Raw genomic sequence first — 23,964 nt, forward strand, 5'->3', positions numbered from 1 at the left:
TATTATTGAGTGTGGGAGAGTGTTTATTCCCTATACTTAAAGGTTGGATTACTCCCATATTGCATATTGCTAACAGGTACCAGGACATGGAATTTTGCATTATCATGAAATTAATAGTCTATCTGGAAATTTTCCTAGAGCAATATGAATAAAATCAAAGTGGACAATTTTTGCTATAATTAACATCAAATGTTTATTTTCTTACAATTATTCATTTCACAACTTATTGTTTTTGACAGCAATGAGTTAGTATAGATTATATATCATGATATTTCAAGACCACCTTATTTGTTGCTTTCCCTCAAGCACCAAATAAATTTTATTCTAACTAGCCCTTAAAGCAACATAGTCATGTGCTTTGCTAGTTCAGAGACAGAAGATGATAATGTCACAGAATTTACCCAGAATATACTTATCAAAAAGTGGGTGTGATATTTGTACCTTTTATAAGAATTAGCAGTCTAAAAATGTCTTCAGAGGAATTTGATTATGAATAAAATAGTAAATTAAATTTACCCATCTGTTGTTGTAACCGAATTCTATTCCCTGGTCACCGAAAAAAAAAAATGTCTTTCTTAGACCCCTTCTAGATCAAACATGATAGCAAAAATTCAATAAAAATGCTGCGTATATTTTCTAGAAAAAAAAAAACTTGAAATATTCTCAGGAGCTATAGCCATTGAAATATTGCATGTTGTTTCAGGCCATCTATAGCAAAATATACTAGAGTTTTTGCTAAAATGATCTATTCCTGGTCTCCAGCCTCAATTATTCCATCAGAATATTCAGTAGTGAAAACAGAATATGCAGATTTTAACATGCTGGTAATATGATTCCTATGCACACTAACACTTGAGAACTTCTAACATGAAAATAGATTGCTTTTATTTCTGGTTTCTTTACCCTGCTGAATTTTTTTATACAACCCAATAAGGATTGAGAATAAGTCATGGAAGACCATAATCTCTGTAAAATGAGGCAATACTAAGTATAAAAGGTGCTCAAGTAAGAAGCAAAGATAACCATCAAAACAAAAAGAGAAGTGACTTACAAAGTAGTCCAAGTAGAGGAATAGCTGAGTTAACTTCATATGAACTATGAGAAAGAGCAAGGCATGGCAAAAACTGGTTTGATTGTGGTTTGTAGGTTGTATGGGAGTGTTGACAGTAGGAAAAGAGAAGAGAAAGAAATATAGAAGGATCAGTCAGGGTGTGCTGTAAAATTTCTCAAGGAAAGAGGCAAAAATAAAATACTTCATCAGCAGAGAGTGGACAAGAAATGCAGAAAAATGCTTCAAATAAGAATATGGGAGTTCCCATCATGGCGCAGTGGTTAACGAATCCGACTAGGAACCATGAGGTTGCGGGTTCGGTCCCTGCCCTTGCTCAGTGGGTTGACGATCCGGCGTTGCCTTGAGCTGTGGTGTAGGTTGCAGAGGCGGCTCGGATCCCACGTTGCTGTGGCTCTGGCGTAGGCCGGTGGCTACAGCTCCGATTCGACCCCTAGCCTGGGAACCTCCATATGCTGCGGGAGCGGCCCAAGAAATAGCAACAACAACAACAAAAAGACAAAAAAAAAGACAAAAAAAAAAAAGAATATGAAAAAAGGCCCAGAAAGGAGAACAGAGTTGCTGAGAAATATTCTATAGTATATAAGAATGAACAAAAGGGCAGTGAAACTCATGCATCATCAAACTGTCATCAATTTGGGAAGTATAGAGACCTGAAAAATAATTCACTATAATGTTGGGTGTGAAATATTGTAAAATTTATATAGCTATAAGAAATATCACAGTAAGTTAGGCTGTTGAAAATGTGATCTAAATGTGGGAAATGTAATAAAAGATATGATGATATTTTATACCAGCAACCAACAAATGCACATTACACAGAATAGTCTTATACAAGTGAAGACTTTTGAAGGCATGCTACCCATAAGAATGAGTTATAGAGATTTGGCTGGTTTGCAATAAATTACTTTGATAGGAAAATGCCCTGGCATTTGGGGGGAAAGCAATTAATTCTCTACAAGTGAGAAGGCTATATTTTAGAGAGCAGTGAGAAGGAGAATGACAGAGTTTTTAGAACTAAATTCTAGATCTCCACTACCTTTCTACCTAGATCCTGCTTGGATCCATCCATAAATGCTAAAAAATATTTTTCATTTTTAGTAAAATGCATATCAAGAAACTGACTTTAACTATTAGACATAAGTAAGTTTATCTGTACTCCTTGAAGAAGAAATAGGACTTCACAGATGTGGGCATTGATTGCCTATCTATTTGCATGCTTTCAGCCATTATGCCATTTGTGTTTTATGTACCTGATACATAACAAGGTACATTAATTCACACCATTTTACCTATGAGTAGTAACCTAATTTACAAACATTAACATCACATATATGAAATTAGCAGTTGACTTTAATTTTGAAAAAATAATGAAGAGATTGACAAAACTTATGTCTATTCTTCCTTACTATCTGTGAAGGTTTTTGAACTTGGTGGGTGTATGTAACTGGCCATGGTAGAAAATCATTTCATGTCATCAGAAGTTTTGAAGTTGTTGCACTTTAGACCACATTATAAGTATAATAAAAAGATAAGCCTGTTTAATCTATAATTATTAAAGAATATGAAGAAGAGGAAATTCTGAATATTTTACTTATTGGGCCTTAGTTGAATTCTCTTGAAAAAGTCATAGTGAAGATTTCATTTAAATTAATCTGTCAATTCACTGCCAACACAGGTATCCTGGTCTTTACAGAAACAGGAAATAATCCTAATATGCATCTTCCATTATAATCAAGTTAAAATATTTAAGAATAGGCATGTTCAGACACAATCATTAGGAACTTGCTATTAAGGCTATCTGATATTTTCTGTTCTATTTGATTAATTCAGTATGCCCCCAGGAATTTCATATGTATCTTAAAGTTATTTTCTAGAAAGGGAGAGTGAAAAAAAAATGTATATCCTTGAAATTGAAAAAAAACATAGGTTTTGGAGAAAAATAAGCTAGTACACCCGCTCTTACACGAAAAATTTGCATTTTAAGGTCTAGAAAAATAGCACATCATCTAAACCACATTTTTAAACTAGCAACTCTATTTCTTTTCTTTTTTTTTGCTTTTTAGGGCCACACCTGCAGCATATGGAGGTTCCCAGGCTAAGGAAGGATTAAATCAGAGCTACAGCTGCCGGCCTACACCACAGCCCAGCAACACAGGATCTGAGCAGCATCTGTGAACTACAACATAGCTCATGGCAATGCTGGGTCTTTAACCCACTGATCAAGGCCAGGGATTGAACAGCAACCTCATGGTCTCTAGTTGGATTCGTTCCACTGTGCCACAAAGGGAACTCCGTCAACTCTATTTCTTAAGAAAATTTCTTCTTGGCTTAGGTAAATCTCTTAGCATTTCATCATACCTGTTATGAAGCTATTATGGAGAAAATACCTATAAAAACACACACTACATTTTCTTTACATTTATTATATTATTAAATTATGCATTTCAGTGAACCTGTATTACAAGATGTTTTGTTCATGCTTTAGGAAGGAAGTAGAAAATACTACTTGTTTATAACTACTTGAATAGGATTATGTACATACTCATTCCTGCTTATACAACAATAATCATTTGAAATACCTCATGAACAAAAATAAAGCACACTATTGAAAATAAAAACTTTGAAACATATTTTCTATAGAAATTTAATTTATCAGGAAAAAGTAAAATAATTTTCTCTTTCTTTCCACTAGGCACAAACTCTCTAAACTAGATGGTAAAAATCAGTCTCTGTGTTTCTCTAAGGAAAAAATGATAAAATAAATTCAGTCTAAATCAACTCAACATCATTTTAGGAATAACATATGAGCAATATGTTCTGCAAATAAAGAACTGCTAAAAAGAATAGTAAAAGACATTTTGAAAGTATAAAGAAAAAGAAAGGTGAAAATTAATAATTTGATTACCAAAAAAGTTTGTAAGCTTTTTTTTTAATCAAGTAATGCCTGATGAATTCAGTAGTAAAATCACACATCAATTGGTATATTTGCTGTGAATGAGATATATTATGCAAAGAAACCTGATCTTTGAAAAGACATGTTGAAATTTTTCTCTGTAAAGTAAAAAAAAAAAAAAAGCACAGTTTTTGCATTTATATGATATTTACAAGGACTAAGACTAAGAGATTTAATTTATGTAATCCGTTAACTCTAGCAGGAAATATTTTGTCAGGATGCAATTTGTAGGACAATAAAATATATGAAACATACAAATGTAAAAAGTGAATTTTTTCACATGAAATAATGATTATAAATTTTTATATAAGATTATATATGTATTATATATATGTATGTCTCTCTGTGTGTGTATATATAGATATAAATATCCCCACTAAAATATATACAGGAGAACGTATAAAAGAAATTATATGATCACATGTAGCATCTAGTTTCTCATACACACTTATCTGGCTTAGATCTTTCCTCATATTTTCTGTTAGTACATAAAAATTGTGTATACTAGTATATAGTAGTATAAAAATGGGTTAATTTTTTTTCAATCTATTATCCCCATCTATGACAGTGTTTTTCCTAATATGCAAATTTGATAAATAACCCCTCTCATAAAATACATCAATGATGCTCTGTTGGCTTAAAATAAAAGCCATAGTGGTTACCAAGTCGCAGAAGGCCTTTTATCTCTGACCCTTACCTAACACTGCTGAGCTAATTTATTGCCACACTTCTAGAAGTATGCATAAACATACACATTCATATACTTACAGTGCACAGAGTATATTATCACACTTGTTAATCTTCACATAGCCTTCTTTCTGTTGTCCATTTAAAGTATGCTTTGAGAATCATCTCAAATATCAATTTGGGGGGTGGAGTTTAACCACTGATTACAATTTAATTGCCCTATTTGTTCAACCAATTCTCTATTCATAGCTTTGTCCAAGTACTATCATATTATCTTACATTAATTTGCTTTTCTCCCCACTCTGAGAAAAATAGGAGTGGTGTGTTGTATGTCTTATTTAATGTTCCAGTGTCAGAAACACCAGAGATACTTTAAAATCTATAAACAATGTGAATTTATATTTTTGAGCACCTCATTTACTCCTCACAACAATTGCTTTACAGATTAAAGTAATGCTTATTTAAGATTACATCAACAGTTGGAGTTATTGAGATGTGGACCCAGTTTTTGATAATTTCAAAGTTCTTTCTATGATATATCACATTGCTCAATTAAAGTAACTGAATAATTTAGTAACATATTTTACTCATTTTATTACTTCAGAGGATGCTGTTGTTTCACTGAACAATAGGCTTTCAAAGGAAATACTAGAGAAGTAATTCTTCCGTATTTCTCTAAACTATATACTGTTTGCAAAATCATGGTACATCTTAGGTAAGGCAAAACCATAGTCATGGTTAGAGGCAGTAAATCAAGGCTGATCTGCTTATCTATCTTTGATTTATGATGGATGAGCTCTTTCTCCATGGATGTTTGAGCAAAGTTGTTTCACGCACCAAGATGATTTATTCTGGGTGATCCACTTGTCCAATGAAGATTTATTACAGGGGATCCACTATCCAGTATGATTAAGTATGTGCAGTTGGCTTGTTCAGAGGTGAACCAGGAAATCTGAGACACACACACACATCTTTTCCCAACCTGAAATCACTGAACATAAGTAAATCCAGGAAAATAAGGCCATATCTTGAGAAATTATGGGTGGCCCCTCTGCCATATGTTTATTTTCATTATTGTGTTACTCTGTCACAATGGAAGTATACAATTATTAAAATAATTTTTCAATCTTAGTGGGTTATTATTTCAAATAAAATATGGAACAAATTATGTTCTAATTGATATTAGTCTAGAAATTCATAAATTGATTTTATAATGTCTGATTAAGAATTACGTACATTGTTCAGTCTGTAAACTAATGGATAGTTTCAATAAACATTATTTAAGCTTAATGTTTTAATTGCATCTATTTTTTAGGAGAATCAAATGATTGATTCTTGTTACTTGTCATCCATTTTAAAATTTACTATGTATTTTCTTTTTCCAAAAAATTCATGTATTTATTTGCCTTTTTTATATATTATTCTTGTAGATATATATATATTGCCACTTCTCCCTGAAGAACTTTATGCAATTTTTGAAGAGACTATTTTCTCACTAAAATTTTAAACCCATTTAAGAATCTGTGTTTGTTCCTTTTAAAGATAATCCTATTCTAAATATTTCCCTCATGCATTTAGGCCCTCAAAGCTGAGGCAGTTGCATTGATAACTACTATAAAGAGAAAGCAAAAGATGATTACTGACTCATTCACTAGCAATCGTCAGCAATGAAACTTAGCTTGTCAAGAAAGATTACATAAGGTATAGGTCAAAAACTTAAAGAAATCATTACAGATCATTTCTAACCTTTCCCTTTGTCTCCTTGACTTCATTATCTGTCTCATAAGAGGATACTGACTGAGGTTAGTACCATTTTACCTCAAAATACTTCTGATTGCCCCAGGCACTTACTATTGTCTGGATGACTGCAGTTAGATTCATGATTTATTCTAATTTCTTCTCAAGAGTCTATGTTAACCTATCTTCAATTCCTATGTTTATGTATATATCTACATGTGTATCTCATCTATATCTGTGTTTGCATTTTTATCTATACATCTACCTATATTTAAATTTTCCTTGTACAGCTTAATATGAATGCTTTCTTTGAGGTTTTAGGAGATAATTGACTCATAATTTCTCAAAATTTTTGTTGATAACCAAAAAATATTAGTGATCCTTAAAAATCTTCATATTTGTTGAATTTACTTTTCTAGAATTGTAATATTATATTTTCCTGAATTAATGTTTTTTCTTTCAATATTTGCATTGCAGTTCACTGAAGGTCAGGCTACGTTATTTCCTAACCTTCATAACAAGAGAATCATTACAGAAAATAAAAACATTAACTTCTGGCTTTACATTTTTCTGCATGATAAAATTTCTGAATGATTTTCCTTTTAATTAATAGGGATTGGAATGGGGGGGCTATTAGAAATAAAAAGAAAGCTCTGTTTCTATTTGAATATGTTAGTTGCAGTTTTTTTCAATTTTGCCATTATCCCACTAAATCCATGCTTTGAATATATAAATATCCCACACACATTTTGTTTTGATTATAGCTCTCAGAAATACTTTCTATTTACTGTGACCATCTTTTTTTTCTTTTTTGAAAATTAATATATTTTAAATTTTGGAGCAGTTTTAGGTTTACAGATAAATAAATGGAAACTACAGAAAGTTCCCTTTTACTTCCTGTCTCCACCCACAGGAAGCCTCCCCCCACCATCAGCATCCTGCACCAGACGGGTACAGGGTACATTTATTTGAACTGATGAACCTGCACTGAGACATCCTTATCATCCAACGTTCATAGTTTATGTGAGGGTTTATTCTCTGTATTGTACATTCTATGAATTTTTTTTTTTTTTTTTTTTTTTTTGTCTTTTGTGTTTTGAGGGCTGCACTCACGGCATACAGAGGTTCCCAGGCTAGGGGTCTAATTGGAGCTGTTGCCTCTGCCAGAGCCACAGCAACACCAGATCTGTGACCTACACCACAGCTCACGGCAATGCTGGATCCTTAACCCACTAAAGAAAGACAGGGATTGAACCCGCAACCTCATGGTTTCTAGTTAGATTCGTTTCTGCTGCACATCAATAGGAACTCCACATTCTATGAATTTTGACAAATGTGTAATGACATGTATCCACCACTAAAATATCACACAATAGTGCCTTAAAAGTTGCCTTAAAAATACCCTGTGCTCAAACCCCTAGTAACCACTATCTTTTTACTGCCTGTATAGCTTTTCTTTTTTCAGAATGTCATATAGTTGAAATCACACAATATGAAGATTTTTTCAAATTAACTTCTTCAGTTATCAATATTCATTTAAGGTTCCTCTATTTAAGATAGCCATGACTTGATAACTTTCCTCTCTCTCTCTCATATTTTTTTTTTTTAACTTTATTTTTTTACAGCAGTTTTAGGCACAACAAAATTGAGAGGAAGTGACAAAGATTTGCCATATACCCCCTTGCCCTGGTATTTTGTTACATCGATTGGCCTATTTTAACATGTTGTAATCATGTTAATGTAAATGTAAATTTCTTCTAGAGACACAGTCACACCTAGAAATCATGCTTTACCAGATCTATGGGCATCCCTTGGTCCAATAAAGTTGACACATAAAATTAACTGTCATAGTGTTCTAGAAAAATAGTACTTGATATTAATTTTGGTCATATGTAAATAGCTTGCTATTTTCTACCTATGAAGGTGACTATGTGAGGAGGTATTGGCAGGCTTAATTGCATTACCTCCTAATCCTGAGGGGAATTTCAAAATGGTGAAGATGGTTAAGCACAGATAAGGAAAGTAATTTGGGAATTTGATGACATAACAGTGTTCTTGGTTTACCCATCTTTGAAAACACTCAACTCCTCTATTTCTTGCCATGAGAGATAATCATCTTACTGTTTGTTTAAACAGCTCTGAAGAGAATCCAACTATTCATCTATAAGATAGTGGGAAAACAAAATATAGTTTATCTTCATGAAAACTTTTGGTTCATTAAAAAGATTAAACAGGGGAGTTCCCATTGTGGCTCAGCAGGTTATGAACTGACTAGTATCCATGAGGACATGGGTTCAATCCCTGGCCTTTCTCAGTAGGTTAAGGATCCGCTATTGCTTTGAGCTGTGGTGTAGGTCACAGATGCAGCTTGGATCCTGCATTGCTGTTGCTGTGGCTGCATCATAGGATGCCAGCTGCAGCTCCAATTTGTCCCCTAGTCTGAGAACTTTCATATGCTGCTGGTGCAGCCCTAAAAAGCAAAAAGAAAAAAAAAGAAGAAAGGAAGGTAGAAAAAAAGAAAGATTGACCTGATAAACACACCTATGCGTTCATAAGGATAGATCAGGTCATTTAGTTGTATGAAGGAAAAGGACAATACTTAGGATACATTTATGTAAATACACATATCATGTACATCAATAATACATGTCTCCTAAGGACTACATATATATAAAATGCATTTTACATCTATGCAAGCATATATGTGCATTAAATGGCATAGGAATTATTTGGAGGGATAAATACTAAATAGACCACGGTGACTATGTGTAGAAACTGTGGTGGGGATTGGGATGGGAGTTGTTCAAAATTATTATAATAATGACCTATCACTTAGAAACTATTCAAAATATAGAACATGATAATGTAAAATTATATAATTAAAATCATTACAGAAAAAGTTAAAATTGAAATATACTTAATAGAAAAGATGAAAACTCTTCAAGATAACTTTGTAGAAAATATGTGGGTAGCAAATTGTATACCACAGAATGCTTAGGGCAGAGAATAAGGTAAGAAGAGAATTTTATGTATGTTCCAGTAAAGCAAATGCTTCTAATCACCTCCACAGAGATTTGGCAATACCTCCTGTCTGAGTTATCAGGAGAGGTGAAGCCTGCTTGACTCTCAGGGATCTGTCAACCTCTGCCCATCATTAAAATTTTATTTGATGGTTCAATGTAAAATACCCTGGGATATATTTGTCTTTAATAGTTGAAAAGTTCAGAGTTAACATAAGAAACAAGGCAGTATCATAATGATTTAGTACCATTTAATACACTAAAGTGTCAATTTACCTAACGGTATCCTAGAGGCTTAAAAAATTAATATATTGTCTAGAAGTGCTTAAATTAATCCCAGGGTATAGTTAATAAACTTCAAGTGGCTGTTTCAATGATTCTATAAATTATGGAAGGAATTAATTTGTATTAAATTTAGTGGGAAAAAAAACTTTGTTATATCTTTGTTAAATGTTAGACCATTTTAAAAACATTAATTGTTAACAATTTATTAGAACTTATTTGTTGGCATATATTTTCAAGCTAATAATCTATAGCACTATTTAGGTTGTGGGTAAAAAATGCACTATTACTAGCCTCATGTTCAGGGTAGTATCTTACAGGCTAGGTTAAATCCCCAGTACGCAATTAACAATCCTATTTTAAAATTGTCTAGTGGCTTATGATTTTTGCTACAACTTTCTGGAAACTTCAAGTGTATTGATTGAAATCTGCATGTGGAAGTGGTTTGATTTATGTTAACACAAAAAGACTAACCCTTATCAAATAAAATAAAGCAAACAAAATTTTAAAATACATTTTTAGTAATGAAAGAGGTAGGCATAATTACACATACAACACATTAACATAGTCCTAGTATTTAATAACCCTTTTGTGTACTTGGTGATATATAGATGCTCCCTTTATTATTTTGATTTTATAGTTTTCTGTGCATCACAATTACCCCAATTACAACTTTAAATAATGAATTATAGTGGCTCTGTAAAATATCAGTAGCCTACAATGTAAATATATATAGTAGCTTCTGTTTACATGTTTGGTTTTAGTAAATCAGTTAATGAGATTATCCAATTCTTGTTCCACAATGTATTCTCCATATCAGAGGTAGTATCAAACTCTCCAGCCTACCAACCGACATTGAAGATCTTGAATTTGCCAGCTTGCACAACTGAGTTAACCAATTTCTTAAAAAGATTCTTTCCTTTGGCGTTCCTGTCGTGGCACAGTGGTTAATGAATCCAACTAGGAACCATGAAGTTGCGGGTTCGATCCCTGCCCTTGCTCAGTGAATTAAGGATCCGGCATTGCCGTGAGCTGTGGTGTGGGTCACAGACGCGGCTCGGATCCTGCGTTGCTGTGGCTCTGGCATAAGCCGGTGGCTAGAGCTCCGATTAGACCCCTAACCTGGGAACCTCTATATGTCGCGGGAGCAGCTCAATAAAAGACAAAAAAAAAAAAAAAAAAAGAATCTTTCCTTTTTCCCTTTCCTTCTCTTTCCCTCTCTCATGCACAGACACCCAATACATATATATGTATCATAGGAGAGATTTTATATATACATATATGTGTGTATATATAGGTATATATGATATATACATATACTCTGTTAATGGTTCATTCTCTGAAGATGCAGAATCTCCTATTGCAGATTCTTTCAAAATTTAGGATATGTTCAAACTCCTTATCATGATATATATATTATACATACATATAAGATTTTATTTTTACTATATCCACCTTCTGTATCATCTCTTTATATACATTTAGTGGTACCATGCCAATTAATTTGCCATTTATCATCCCCCTATGATCTTGTATTGCACTGTTGATTCACTTTATTCACTTTTTTCTTGTATCATTCACATATACATACAAAACATAAGTTTGACGAACTGCTGTTTGCTAGAAACTGCACAATTTCAATGCTCAAGAGAGTAAGCCTCACTTATAAATGCGACAGACAGAAAGAATACAATTCATCACTTCTGGTCAGACCTGTGCAACATGATAACCATTAGCTTCATGTATCATTTAGAATGTGTATAGTCTGAATTGAAATGTGTTGCAATAGTAAAATACATGCTGGACTTCAAAAATCAGTAACAAATAGTATTTAAAGTTTATTAATTGATTTCTTTATTTAATGTTACTTTTTATTTTTGTTACAACAAATATCACCTTTAATGGTGAAATGTTAGGAACATTCCCTTAATTTTTATGATTTTTTATTATAGTTGATTTATAATGTTCTGTCAATTTCTGCTGTATAGTAAAGTATCCAGTCATATATATACATAAATACACACAATCTTCTTTGCTCATTATCCTCCATCATGTTCCATCACAGGTGATTAGATATAGTTTCCTGTGCTACAGCAAGACCTCATTGTTTATTCACTCCAAATGCAGTAGTTTGCATCTCCTCACCCCAAACTCCCAGTCCCTCTTACTTCCCCTTGGAAACCACAAATCTGTTCTCCATGTCCATGAATTTGTTACTTTTCTGTAGATAGGGTCATTTATGCCATATATTAGATTCCAGATATAAGTGATTTCATATGGTCTTTTTCTTTCTGACTTACTTCACTTAGTATGAAAGTCTCTAGTTCCATCCATGTTGCTACAAATGGTATTATTTCACTCTTTAATGGCTGAGTAGTATTCCATTGTGTATATGTGCCACATCTTAATCCATTCATCTGTTAATGGACATTTAAGTTGTTTCTATATCTTGGCTATTGCGAATAGTGCTTCAATGAACATAGAGGTGCGTGTATCTTTTTCAGTAAAAGTTTTGTCCAGATACCTGCCCAGGAGTGGGATTGCTGGGTCATATGGTGTTCTGCATTTAGTTTTCTGAGGTACCTCTGTACTGTTTTCCACAGTGGTTGTACCAATTTACATTCCCACCAACAGTGCAGGAAGGTTCCCTTTTTTCCAACCCCCTCCAACATTTGTTATTTGACTTACTAATGATGGCCATTCTGACTGGTGTGAAGTCGTACCTCACTGTAGTTTTCATTTGCATTTGTCTAATAATTAGTGATGTTGAGCATTTTTTCATGTGCCTGTTGACCATGTCTATGTCTTCTTTGGAGAAATGTCTATTCAGGTCTTCTGCCCATTTTTCAATTGGGTTGTTCGTTTTTTTGCTGTTGAGTTGTATGAGTTGCTTGTATATTTTGGAGATTAAGCCTTTGTTGGTTGCATCATTTGAAACTATTTTCTCCCATTCCATAGGTTGTCTTCTTTTTTTAATGGCTTCCTTTGCTGTACAAAACTTGTTTGACTAGATCCCATTGGTTTATTTTTGTATTAAATTCTATTGCTTTGGAAGACTGGCCTAAGAAAATATTTGTACAATTGAAGTCAGAGAATGTTTTGCCTATGTTCTATTCTAGGAGTTTTATGGTGTCTTGTCTTATATTTAAGACTTTAAGCATTTTAAATTTATTTTTGTGCATGGCGTGAGGGTGTATTCTAGTTTAACTGATTTACATGCACGTGCTGAAGAGACTGTCTTTTTCCTATTTTATATTGGAAAATCTGGTACTGCTGCAAGCTGTGTTTAGGCTGCAGCTGCACTCAGATTCAACCTCTAGCCCAGAAATTTCCATATACCACAGGTGAGGCTGTAAAAAGAAAAAAAAATGTATATATAAATATATATCACTTTCATGTGCTTAACAAGTAGTAGAGAAAAATAAATTTGCCAAATTAATCTTTTTAATGAATAAAGCAGTGCATATTTCACAAAAAGTGCCAAAGGGATCTTGTAGTATTATTGCAAATCACTTTTCCTCCTTAAATTAGAAGGTATTTTTTGTATTAGAATTCTCTTCCTTTGTAATTATCTAACAAGTCCTCATTCTATATATTCTTTAGGCAGTAGTCTAGATATTTGCTTTAATTCCTGAGGAACAACTCATACTAAATTAATTACAATTTCGCTGATTCTGCAGTCATGTATTAAGTACCTATTATATGAAAAGACTCTGTTTTAAGTGGTGGAAGTAAGACAGAGAAAACATCCCCACTCTCCTGGACTTAAGTTCTAGATATAGTACATAGGTAAGGACAAGAAAAGAAATCCTTAACCCAAAGTGCTTCAAAGACGATAGAATAAGGGAACAGCTTTAGATTTTTTTGATTAGATAAGTTATTTCTAATGAGTTGAGATTTGAGCTGAGGTGTCTTGTGATAATCATACAATGATGGGTGTGAAGATAATTACAGATGCATGAAAGATTAATTCAGAACTTCTGTATTATGACAATGCTTGGCAGTATAAGGGATAGCAAGGGAATTAATATGGCTGAAGTAAAGGAGGTGAGAGTGAATAAGGTAGAAAATGAGGTCAGATAAGTGGGCAGTCCCAGTTCAAGTGCAGCCTTGCATGAAAGGCAGGCAGTTTGGATTATTTTATAAAGGCAATGGAAAGGTATTGGAATGTATGGTACATGCAGGTGGCTGGTTTAAATTTAAATAGATCACTCTGTTGCATAAATAATGGATTTTAATGTAGTGGATATAGTTTGTTAGAATTAGGAAGACAATTTAGCAAGATGTTTTAGCAAAACAAATGAAAGATCATCTGATACCCTGGAAAGAGAAGTTTGCCATGAAGATGGAAAGCAAAGGTTGTGGTTTTGTATATTATTTTAATCTTTGTTCAATATATAGTATCTGACACATAATAACCAATGACAGCTTTATGTGTGTGTGTAAAAGAGGTACCATTATTTGAACAGAAAAAACTGGCCACCCCAAAGGTAAACCTTCCAGCTCTGTCCAGATGCATCTGAGCAGGGCCTGCCCCTTCATCATGAGAATTCACAGTTGGCCTAGTATAGCCCCACACACTTCATAGCATCATCTAAATTTGAACATTCAGCCTACACAGGACAGGAGAGCTGTGCCAGCCTCAGGCACCCAGGCACAGCTCCTGGGAGGGCAGCATGTGTTACTAAGGTGCCAAACCAATCCAGTGGGTCCCAGTATACCCGAAAAGGCTTGCTGTGTCGTTTCTCCAAAAAGGCAGCCCCTGTCCACCCTGACCAACCTTGGGCTTTTGAAGTCTTTAAGCCTAGACATCTCCCATGGCAAACTCAGGCTTGGTCAAGAAACCTGGGGCCAAGGAAGGGTGAGGAGGGCTCATTCTAGTCCCATTGGAATGCTGAGGACATGCCTTCAGACTCCTCAGCTGGAACCTGGCCTATATGCCAAACTGCTCCAGGGAGTCCTTGTAAGTCATCTTCTGGGTCTGTGTTCCTGTAGAAGATGAGGCTCCTTCACACAAACTCATAACTGGTTTGGTGCACAGCAGCCATCCACTGTTCCTCGCTGCAGTACTCAAAGTGATACTTCCTCTTCGGGTACTCTAGGAAACTGATGGAGGAGCCACTGGGCTCCTCTGGGGTGATGGTGCAGAGCCAATGGCAAGCTTGGAAGGACTGTAGGCAGACCAGCTCAATGAGGATCAGCACCTGGACCCCAGCCAATGCCCGCCCTCTCGCTTTTTTGTTGAGCGTTTATACAATGCTCCAAGCCTCATTTAAAGCACTTTATATATTACTTGTATTTATGTCTAATAACCTTATTCAGCAAGTCTTTTTTTTTTAATTTTATAGAAGGAAATACTGAGTCTAGGAGAGTTGAATGAGTTATTTTCCTACCATTGAGTTGTAAAGTTGTTAGGATGGAATGTCTCAGGAAATTTGAAGCTGTAGCACCACTACTGTCACCTGTCATTCACCAAAGGATTTATTGGATGAAGACATTTAAGCCTAAGGAGCATATTTTAAATTTACATGCCGTAGTTTACCTATTCAGAAAGACAACTTCACATATTTCTACATGGCTTTGTGGACAAGAGGTACTATCTAAGATTTCTCTCACCTGAACTAGGGTGTGCCAGTATTTCTGCTCTTTTTGGCCTGCTCTATGTTTCTGTAAGGATTTCTGGTGAGGCATCCATTTCTCACAATTACAGTGAGCTATTAGGCATAGTCTTCCTCAAGTTTCAAATTATCCCTCAACAAGCCTCAGTTTCTTTCATTTTCATAATGGAATTTTTCTTCTCTTGAACAAGATTCTAGAGAGTTGGGGTCCTTGTCCCTTCAGATTTCATCAGATTCTTTCATCCCCATACCAAGTAAAATGACATCTTACACCATATGACAGGAATTTCCTGTGTGACTACTCTATGAGGAAATAAGCTTTGTGAATCCTCTGCCATTTGGCATATTGGAATGTACTAGTTTTTCTGTTACTACTTAATCCTAAGACAATTTTCAAAATTTCTCTGTTCCTTTAAAACTAATTAATTAAAAAAGTAAAAACTGAGCAGTGATTTAATTTTCTCAGCTGGAGTAATATATTCCTTATTTTAATAATGTAATAGCTTGAGAAGTGCAAGACAAAATAATAGTAATAAAATAATAATAATGAATACAAATCATAAATATTTTGAATTCAAAAAGCAGTGGATAATGTTTCAAAATAACTTCTACATTCATGGGCTGAGATTTTTTTCCTTTCTTTCGCTGTGTTGTTTTCACCCTAAATATGTTTCTCTCTCTTTCAGCTTTTATTATAATTACCATTTATTTAGAACAGCTTGCCCCACTACTTCAGAAAAAGTGGTGGGCTACATGTTGGAAAATACTATTCATTCCCTGAGAATCAGTACCTTGGTGGTGGAAATAACCTGCCTCTCCATGATTTATATCCAACTCACAGCTACAGAGGCCAGATGAAAGTACTAATATTTTTTGCTTGCTACTTTCAATGACTAAACAACTAGGCAGGAGTATTAATTTTTCTTGATGCTCTTCCCACTGAATTATCCTTAAATGTAATCAAGGACTCTCTCTAACTCTTCCCTAGGTTGACTCTAGGGTTGGAACATCCTCTTGGTCACTCACAACCATCTTGTTCTATAGCTTCTTCTGGCTTTATTTCTACATCAAATGATTCTATCAGATCTCTTTTAGGAATTTCACAAAGTGGTAGTTTCCTGGTGACATTTTGTCATTTTTCTAGTAATACAATAGATTTATTCATTTTGAAAAATTTTTTTCCTGCCAATGAAGTTAGGGATAAGAAGGAAAAATATATATTTGTGCCCAGTTTTTAATACTGATCCATTCTCCAGATAATTTTATTTTTATGTTCCAAATCACAAATGTGAAGTTTTCTCTCAACTTTATAAAATATTTTATTACCCCATGGTAGTGAAAATTTATTAATACATCATACAAAGGTCTTCATGATTTTCCTACTGTTTTAACTTAAATTCTTGTCAATCTCAACTTTCCGTCCTCTGTTAGTCACAGTGGACTACACAGTTTGTAATTTTTTAAATCAATGTACTCCTTTCCATCTTTCAGAGCAGTATTTTTTTTTATTTTTTATTTTTTGCCTGCTCTTTGCCTGGCTTAAATTCTCTCAAGCTTTATGACACAGCTATAATGTCAATCTGACATTATAGGATGATTTCTTTGACTTTTCTCTCAAACTAATGAGACGCCTTCTCGCTGCAATTTTATCATCTTGGTGTATATCTATTTCAAAGCTTGTTATTACATTATGTTGTAATTTTTCACATAAGTGTCTCCTTGCTAGGCTATTAGCTCCTTAAGCGAAGGCTGTACCTTAGTTGTCTTCACAGTTTCAGGGCCTAGAGTCTTAGAGTATGTATGCCTAAGACATTACTGAATAATTAAATAAGTTACAAGATAGTCATTAAATATTGCATATATCTTAATGTTATCAGTACAGGATAATATAATAATATCTCAGTAACAATTGATTTCAGAAACACTGTATCAAATAAAAATTAATCATAGCAACTTCACTTTAAGCCAGACTCCACTTTTGGTATTCATTGTGGAGATGAAAATAAATTTTTGTAAAAACTGAAAAAGATAATTAAATCACTGTGAGGAGTTATCTTCACTGTTTAGACTAGCAGAGACATCTTTTACCTAAGAAAATATATCTAGTTATCTCTTATGAAAGTATAAAATTTTACCAGAGAATACCATTGCTTTGAAAGTTAAGAAGAGGGAGTTCCCGTCGTGACTCAGTAGTAAAGAAATCCAACTAGGAACCATGAAGTTGCGGGTTCAATCCCTGGCCTTGCTCAGTGGATTAAGGATCTGGCTTGCTGTGAGCTTTGGTGTAGGTCCCAGATGCGGCTTGGATCCGTGCTGCTGTGGCTTTGGCACAGGCTGGCGGCTACAGCTCTGATTCAACCCCTAGCCTGGGAACCTCCATATGCCACGGGAGCAGCCCAAGAAATGGCAAAAAGACAAAAAGTCAAAAAAAAAAAAAAAGTTAAGAAAAATAAATATGCTTGGAGATAAAATCTTCAACATACAGAATATTTGTGGATTATATATCAACATTAGATGGGCATGATCCCCCAGATTCATGAATTAAGTTCATATTATTAACAGACTAAACTTCATTAAGAAATTAATTGGCCTCCTCATGGTCAGAATGAAACCTGTCACTAAATTTCACAGCCTATGTATTTCTCTATTCACACTTATCCATCAACAAAAACAATTTTTTTTTTTTTTTGCTAAACATTTCCATGACAAACTCATGGTGAAAGTTTAGCTTAATCATTCCTCTATCAAGTTCAAAAGGTAGGAGTTCCTGGTATGGCTCAACAGTAATGAACCTGACTAGTATCCATGAGGATGCAGGTTCAATCCCTGGCTTGGTCAGTGGTAAGAATCTAGTGCTACTATGAGCTGTGTGAAGGTCACAGATATGGCTTGGATCCTATGTCTCCGTGGCTGTGTGTAGGCCAACTGCTGCAGCTCTGATTCGACCCCTAACCTGGGATCTTCCATATGAAACAGGTGGGGCCCTAAAAAGCAAAAAAAAAAAAAAAAAAGTTCAAATAGTAAATTCAAAGAAGTATCAAGTATCATAACTGGTAAACAGGAGCCTAATTTCAGGTGTAAATGATAACTGAGATTATTAGAAATTAGGTTAGGTGGATAAACTTGATAAAGTATAAACATATCTAATATTGTGTAGTTTTGTGTTAAGATTAAATATTTATTGTCTGGAGTTCGAGTCGTGGCTCAGTGGTTAATGAATCTGACTAGGAACAATGAGGTTGCAGGTTTGATCCCTGGCCTTGCTCAGTGGGTTAAGGATCTGGCGTTGCTGTGAGCTGTGGTGTAGGTTGCAGACGCGGCTCGGATCCTGCGTTGCTGTGGCTCTGGCATAGGCTGGTGGCTACAGCTCTGACTGGACCCCTAGCCTGGGAACCTCCATATGCTGCTTGTGCAGCCCTCAAAAGGCAAAAAGACAATAAATAAATAAATATTTATTGTCAATAGATTTTTTTTTTTTTTTTTGTCTTTTGTCTTTTGTCCTTTTAGGGCTGCACCAGTGGCATATGGAGGTTCCCAGGCCAGGGGTCTGATCAGAGCTACAGCCGCCAGTCTATGCCAGGACCACAGCAATGCCAGATCTGACTGCATCTGTGACCTACACTACAGGTCATGACAACGCCAGATCCTTACCCCACTGAGTGAGGCTAGGGATCAAACCTGCAACTCATGCTTCCTAGTCGGATTCATTTCCTCTGCGTCACAATGGGAACTCTGATTTTTTTCTTTTTTCTTTACATGGTTTTCCAATGTTATAGTCTTTGAGCAATTATTATGTGTACATTCTCAGCAATGGTTTGTTCACTACAGTTATAATAGAAGTCTGGGACAATAACAAGGATTGGAGGACATGACACAATAGTGGAGAAATTCAATTAAATTTTGAAGGCCTGCTCTACTCTATTGAATGCTGAGGCTCTGTATCAGGCAAACAGTCTTTTATTCGTAGTGCACAGGACAAGATATGACAGGTCCTCAGTGCTCTTCCTGTACCCAGTTATGGGCTAAGTGCTTTCAGATGTCAATTCAACATTACAGTCATATTCATTTTTAGATAAGAGTTGATGTAACTATTTTTTCAGAGAAATGAATTAATTTACATAGGGTTAGATAGCTAGGTATAAATGGTAGAACTGAGTATTTGAAGAAGCTAGAGAATCCATCTCTAGAAATTTTGCTCTAGTAATATACTTTTTAAAAGCAAATTTTTTAGTAGCAAATGAAAGTAAATCAAATTATAACTCTGATAAAAAAGTGAATTATTGTTAAATAATTTCCTAAAGGAAAATCATTGCTTTAAACTTCGTTGGTAAATTATGTATTCTAAACAGTCCTTGAATATCTCATTACATTTAAATGGCATTTCAGAGAGTATGTTTTATAGATTAGTATCACTCAAATAATTTTCAAATGTAGACAAAATTTCACTGTTTTCAGTTCCTTTCAACTCAAAACCTTTTAATACTCTACTTGGCTATTAGCCCATTTTGCTGTTAAAAAAAGAAGAAAAAGAAAAAGAAAAATATCAGTGTTTTGATGAGCACTCCTGTTTTGATTATGATGAGAGTAGCATCATTCATCATACTATTTTGATGATGTTTAGTATAGAATTCAAATCTAAAAGCAAGTTTGAATATAAGGGAATTTCTCTCTCCCTTTATACCCCACTCATTGCAGTTCAATTTTACATACACACACACAGAGTTTGTCCATAAATTTACCTAGTTTTCAATAATATTGTTTCTTCAAATTGTCAATATGGCATTATGAGCCATTTATTCACAATAATTTGAGAAATTATCTAGAGAAGGCACAATGATTTTCCAAGTCTTTCTTTTTAACAAATCTCTCTATTCACTGAGTAGCAAGTAATAATTATTTTATATTAGTCAATCTACAAGAAAAACTTGAGATTTTTTTCATTTTTATTGAAGTATAGTTGATTTATAATGTTGTGCTTATTTCTGCTGTGCGGCAGAGTGGTTCAGTTATATACATACATATTCTTTTCCATTATGGTTTACCACAGGATATTGAATATAGTTCCATATACTATATCTTGTTGTTTATCCATCCTTTATATCCTAGTTTGCATCAGCTAATCCCAAACTCGCAATTCTTCTCTCTCCCAACACCCTCCCCCTTGGCAACCACAAGTTTCTATGCCTGTGAATCTGTTTCTGTTTCTTAGGTATGCTCACTTGTGTCATATTTTAAATTTCACAGATAAGTGATATCATATGATATTTGTCTTTATCTGACATTTCACTTATTTCTAGGTCCATCCATGTTACTGCGAATGGCATTATTTCCTTCTTTTTTATGGCTAATATTCCATTTTTATATATATCACATATTTTTATCTATTCCTCTTTTAATGGACATTTATGTTATTTCAATGGCTTGGCTATTGTAAATAGTGCTGCTAAAAACATAATGGATTTAATAAAGTTCAGGGTAATATTGTCTCTGTCATTGACCCATCATCAATACATTAACTAATACTGGAATGTAAAAGAGATAACATTTTTATTCTCATTCATTAACCAGTTCCAAACTTAACAGTAACAATTTTATTATCATGATTGACCGAAGCCATGGATTTTTCTGGAAATGCAAGCTAATCAGTATAATTAAAATTAGTAAATATTAGATTTATGTCAATTGATAATGCAAATATTCATATTTTTAAGTTTTATAAAATGTATCTTAACTTTCTAAATTTTGTAGCCATGAAATTATTTTCAATAAAATCTATTGAAAAAAGTATATAAAAAACAAAGCTAGAAAAATCAAAACTATAAAAATGAATAAACTAAAGTCTATTTTTAAAATTCTGATTGGAAAAAGCAGAGAAAATTAGATTTATATAAATATGTAGCAATTTTATAAACTTGCTTGCATTTGATTGTATTCCATTGTGACTTCAAGGAAGATCATGTCTAGTTTGACCTCTATTAAATCTCAAATCATCCAGTTGTTTTCAATGCCATCATTGTTTTCTCTTCCTATGACTTCATGTCTTTCTACATGCTCTCCATTCTTTACAAGATTTCTAAAACTATTATACAGTTGTAAAATATCATTAAGTGGAAGAATTGAAGTAGATTATCTCATTTACCCTTAACAACCACAGGCCTATACTGAACTGATATTTAGTTTAGATTCTCTCAATCTACAGTTATACTCTCATTGTAGATAGGTATCTCTTTTTCCCTGAAAATGAGTGAAATTGATAGTTCAGGAAACAGATGTCAGAATGAATTATTTATATCAAAACAGTGCAAGGAACTCTAAAATATGCTCTATTATTAAAATACACATGGAAAATTTAATCATTTTGTTCTGTGTGACATTAGCATGAGGAGGAGGAGACGGGGGGGGGTACAGTTTATGTGCCCCACAGAACAGAGGATTGCATTGATGGATCAAGAAACATGCACTGACTTCTGAGTCCTGTGATCCCTGCAGATATCTCATCTACCTGATTATAAAACTTGTTTCTGGCATATGGTTCTACGGTCTATTTCTTTAGAACTTATGGATCTAGATGTCCCCAAAAGGAGAGCAAGGATTAAAATCCATAAACTTGGGACTCCCTCATATTTCTACTCACCTTTCTTCCTTGCCTCTTTGGGAATTTAATTTACAAAGGTAAAGTTTTGCACACATTTCTGATTACCTATGGCTTTCTGTACTTTCCCCACACATCTGCACCCCCCAAAAAGAAAGGCTTTTCTTTTCCTCACCCTCAGTAGCTACTGAATATTTTTTTTCCTATGTAATATATTATCCTTACAATAGTGAAGAAATGATAGGATTTTAGTTGGTCAATTTTTGTTTTGTTTTCTCTCATTTTTTTTTGCTTTTTGCTGTAGTTGTGGCATATGGAAGTTCCCAGGCTAGGGGTCAAATCAGAGCTACAGTTGCTGGCCTATACCACAGCCACAGCAATGCTGGATCCAAGCTGCATCTACAACATACACCACAGCTCACGGAAACTCCAGATCCTTACCCCACTGAGTGAGACCAAGGATCGAAACTGCATCCTCATGGATACCAGGGGTTCATTTCTGCTGAGCTGCAAGAACTCTATTAAGTTGGTCAAATTTGGAAGTTGATATGGAAGCCAAGGGAACCCTGAGGATGAGGAATTTAAAAGGATCGATCATAATTGCTCTAATATGTCAAAGTATTATGTCTGTCTATGTCAAACCAGATAACATTTCTTAGAGACTGAGGCTTCATAGGAAGTTGACAATAAAGGCTAAACTTCAGCTTGGTATTCTGGTATCATTGCTTAATATTATGCTTGTTAAATTACTGTAAGTTTTCTTGCTTCAAGTAACTACCAATACTACTTGAGACATACTAGGGCATATAGAATAGAAAGGAGTATAGTACAGTTAGAAGGATATGTTTGTACCCAGTTTCTCCTGGTAAGGAGTTTAGATTTACAGAGTTTATATTTTACAGAATTTTGAGCTGGTTAGCTCATGTTCCAATTTATTCTTGCTTCCCATATGGGAAATATACTATAGAGGTTGGGCAGAGGGTATGGCAGTAATAATTAATTCAGAGTAAATAGTGAAAAAATTAGTAGACTAGACAAATGTGAAAATGGTATAGATTGTGTGAATTTGTAATTTTTCCAAACATATTTTGGTAAAGAACACATATTTTAAATTGTATGTTTATCATGGTGGAAAGAGAGTACAGAAGGATTGTTCCAATAGTAATTTTGCCCTATGCAATGAGTGAATGGTAGTGTCAATTGATTAGGAGTGAGTGTGAAATGAAGACATGTTAAGATGCATATAGCTTTTTAAAATTCAAGTAGATATGTCAATTTATATAACTAGATCCTTTTTTTATTTTTATTTTTTGTTTTTTAAGGGCTGCATCTGTGGCATATGGCAGCTCTAAGGCTAGGGATTGAATCAGGGCTGCCACTGTTGGCCTACACCACAACCACATCAATACAAGATCTGAGTCACTTCTGTGGCCTACACACAGCTCACAGCAACACCTGATTCTTAACCCACTGAGTGAGGCCAGGGATCAAACCCACATCCTCATGGATACTAGCTGGTTTTGTAGCCTGCTGAGCCACAATGGGAACTCCCTATAACTAGATCTTGAAAGAGTTGCAAAAGTTTCTAAAGTTATTTTTATCTTAGGAAAGATGTGAATGTGCGCGCACACACACACACACACACACACACACACATAAATATAAAAACTTGATTACTGACCTCAGTTCTCAGCTTAATCCTTAGTGGCACAGTAGATCGTTTGAAAAATGAGTTTGAAACTATTTCCTTTCTTCTCACTGGTGAGTTATTTTCATAAAAAGCTATCTTTATTTTTACTGAGAAACATGTTTTTATAGTCATATTTTTATTTTAAAAGGAATAAACTGAATCAGAAATATGCCATATGTTTAAACAAATATGCAGACGTATTTGAAATCATTTTCAATGGCTCTTACTGGTATTTTGGAAAGACAAAAATCAAAATGAATAAATTGATCAATTTAGTAAAACTGAGTTGTTTCTTAAATGTATACACAAGTGT

The sequence above is a fragment of the Sus scrofa genome, chromosome 13, assembly GCF_054392235.1.
Source record: "Sus scrofa isolate SSC_HxYL_T2T_F1_AM1 chromosome 13, Sscrofa_HxYL_maternal_Yorkshire_Landrace_v2.0, whole genome shotgun sequence".
Lineage (NCBI taxonomy): Eukaryota > Metazoa > Chordata > Mammalia > Artiodactyla > Suidae > Sus > Sus scrofa.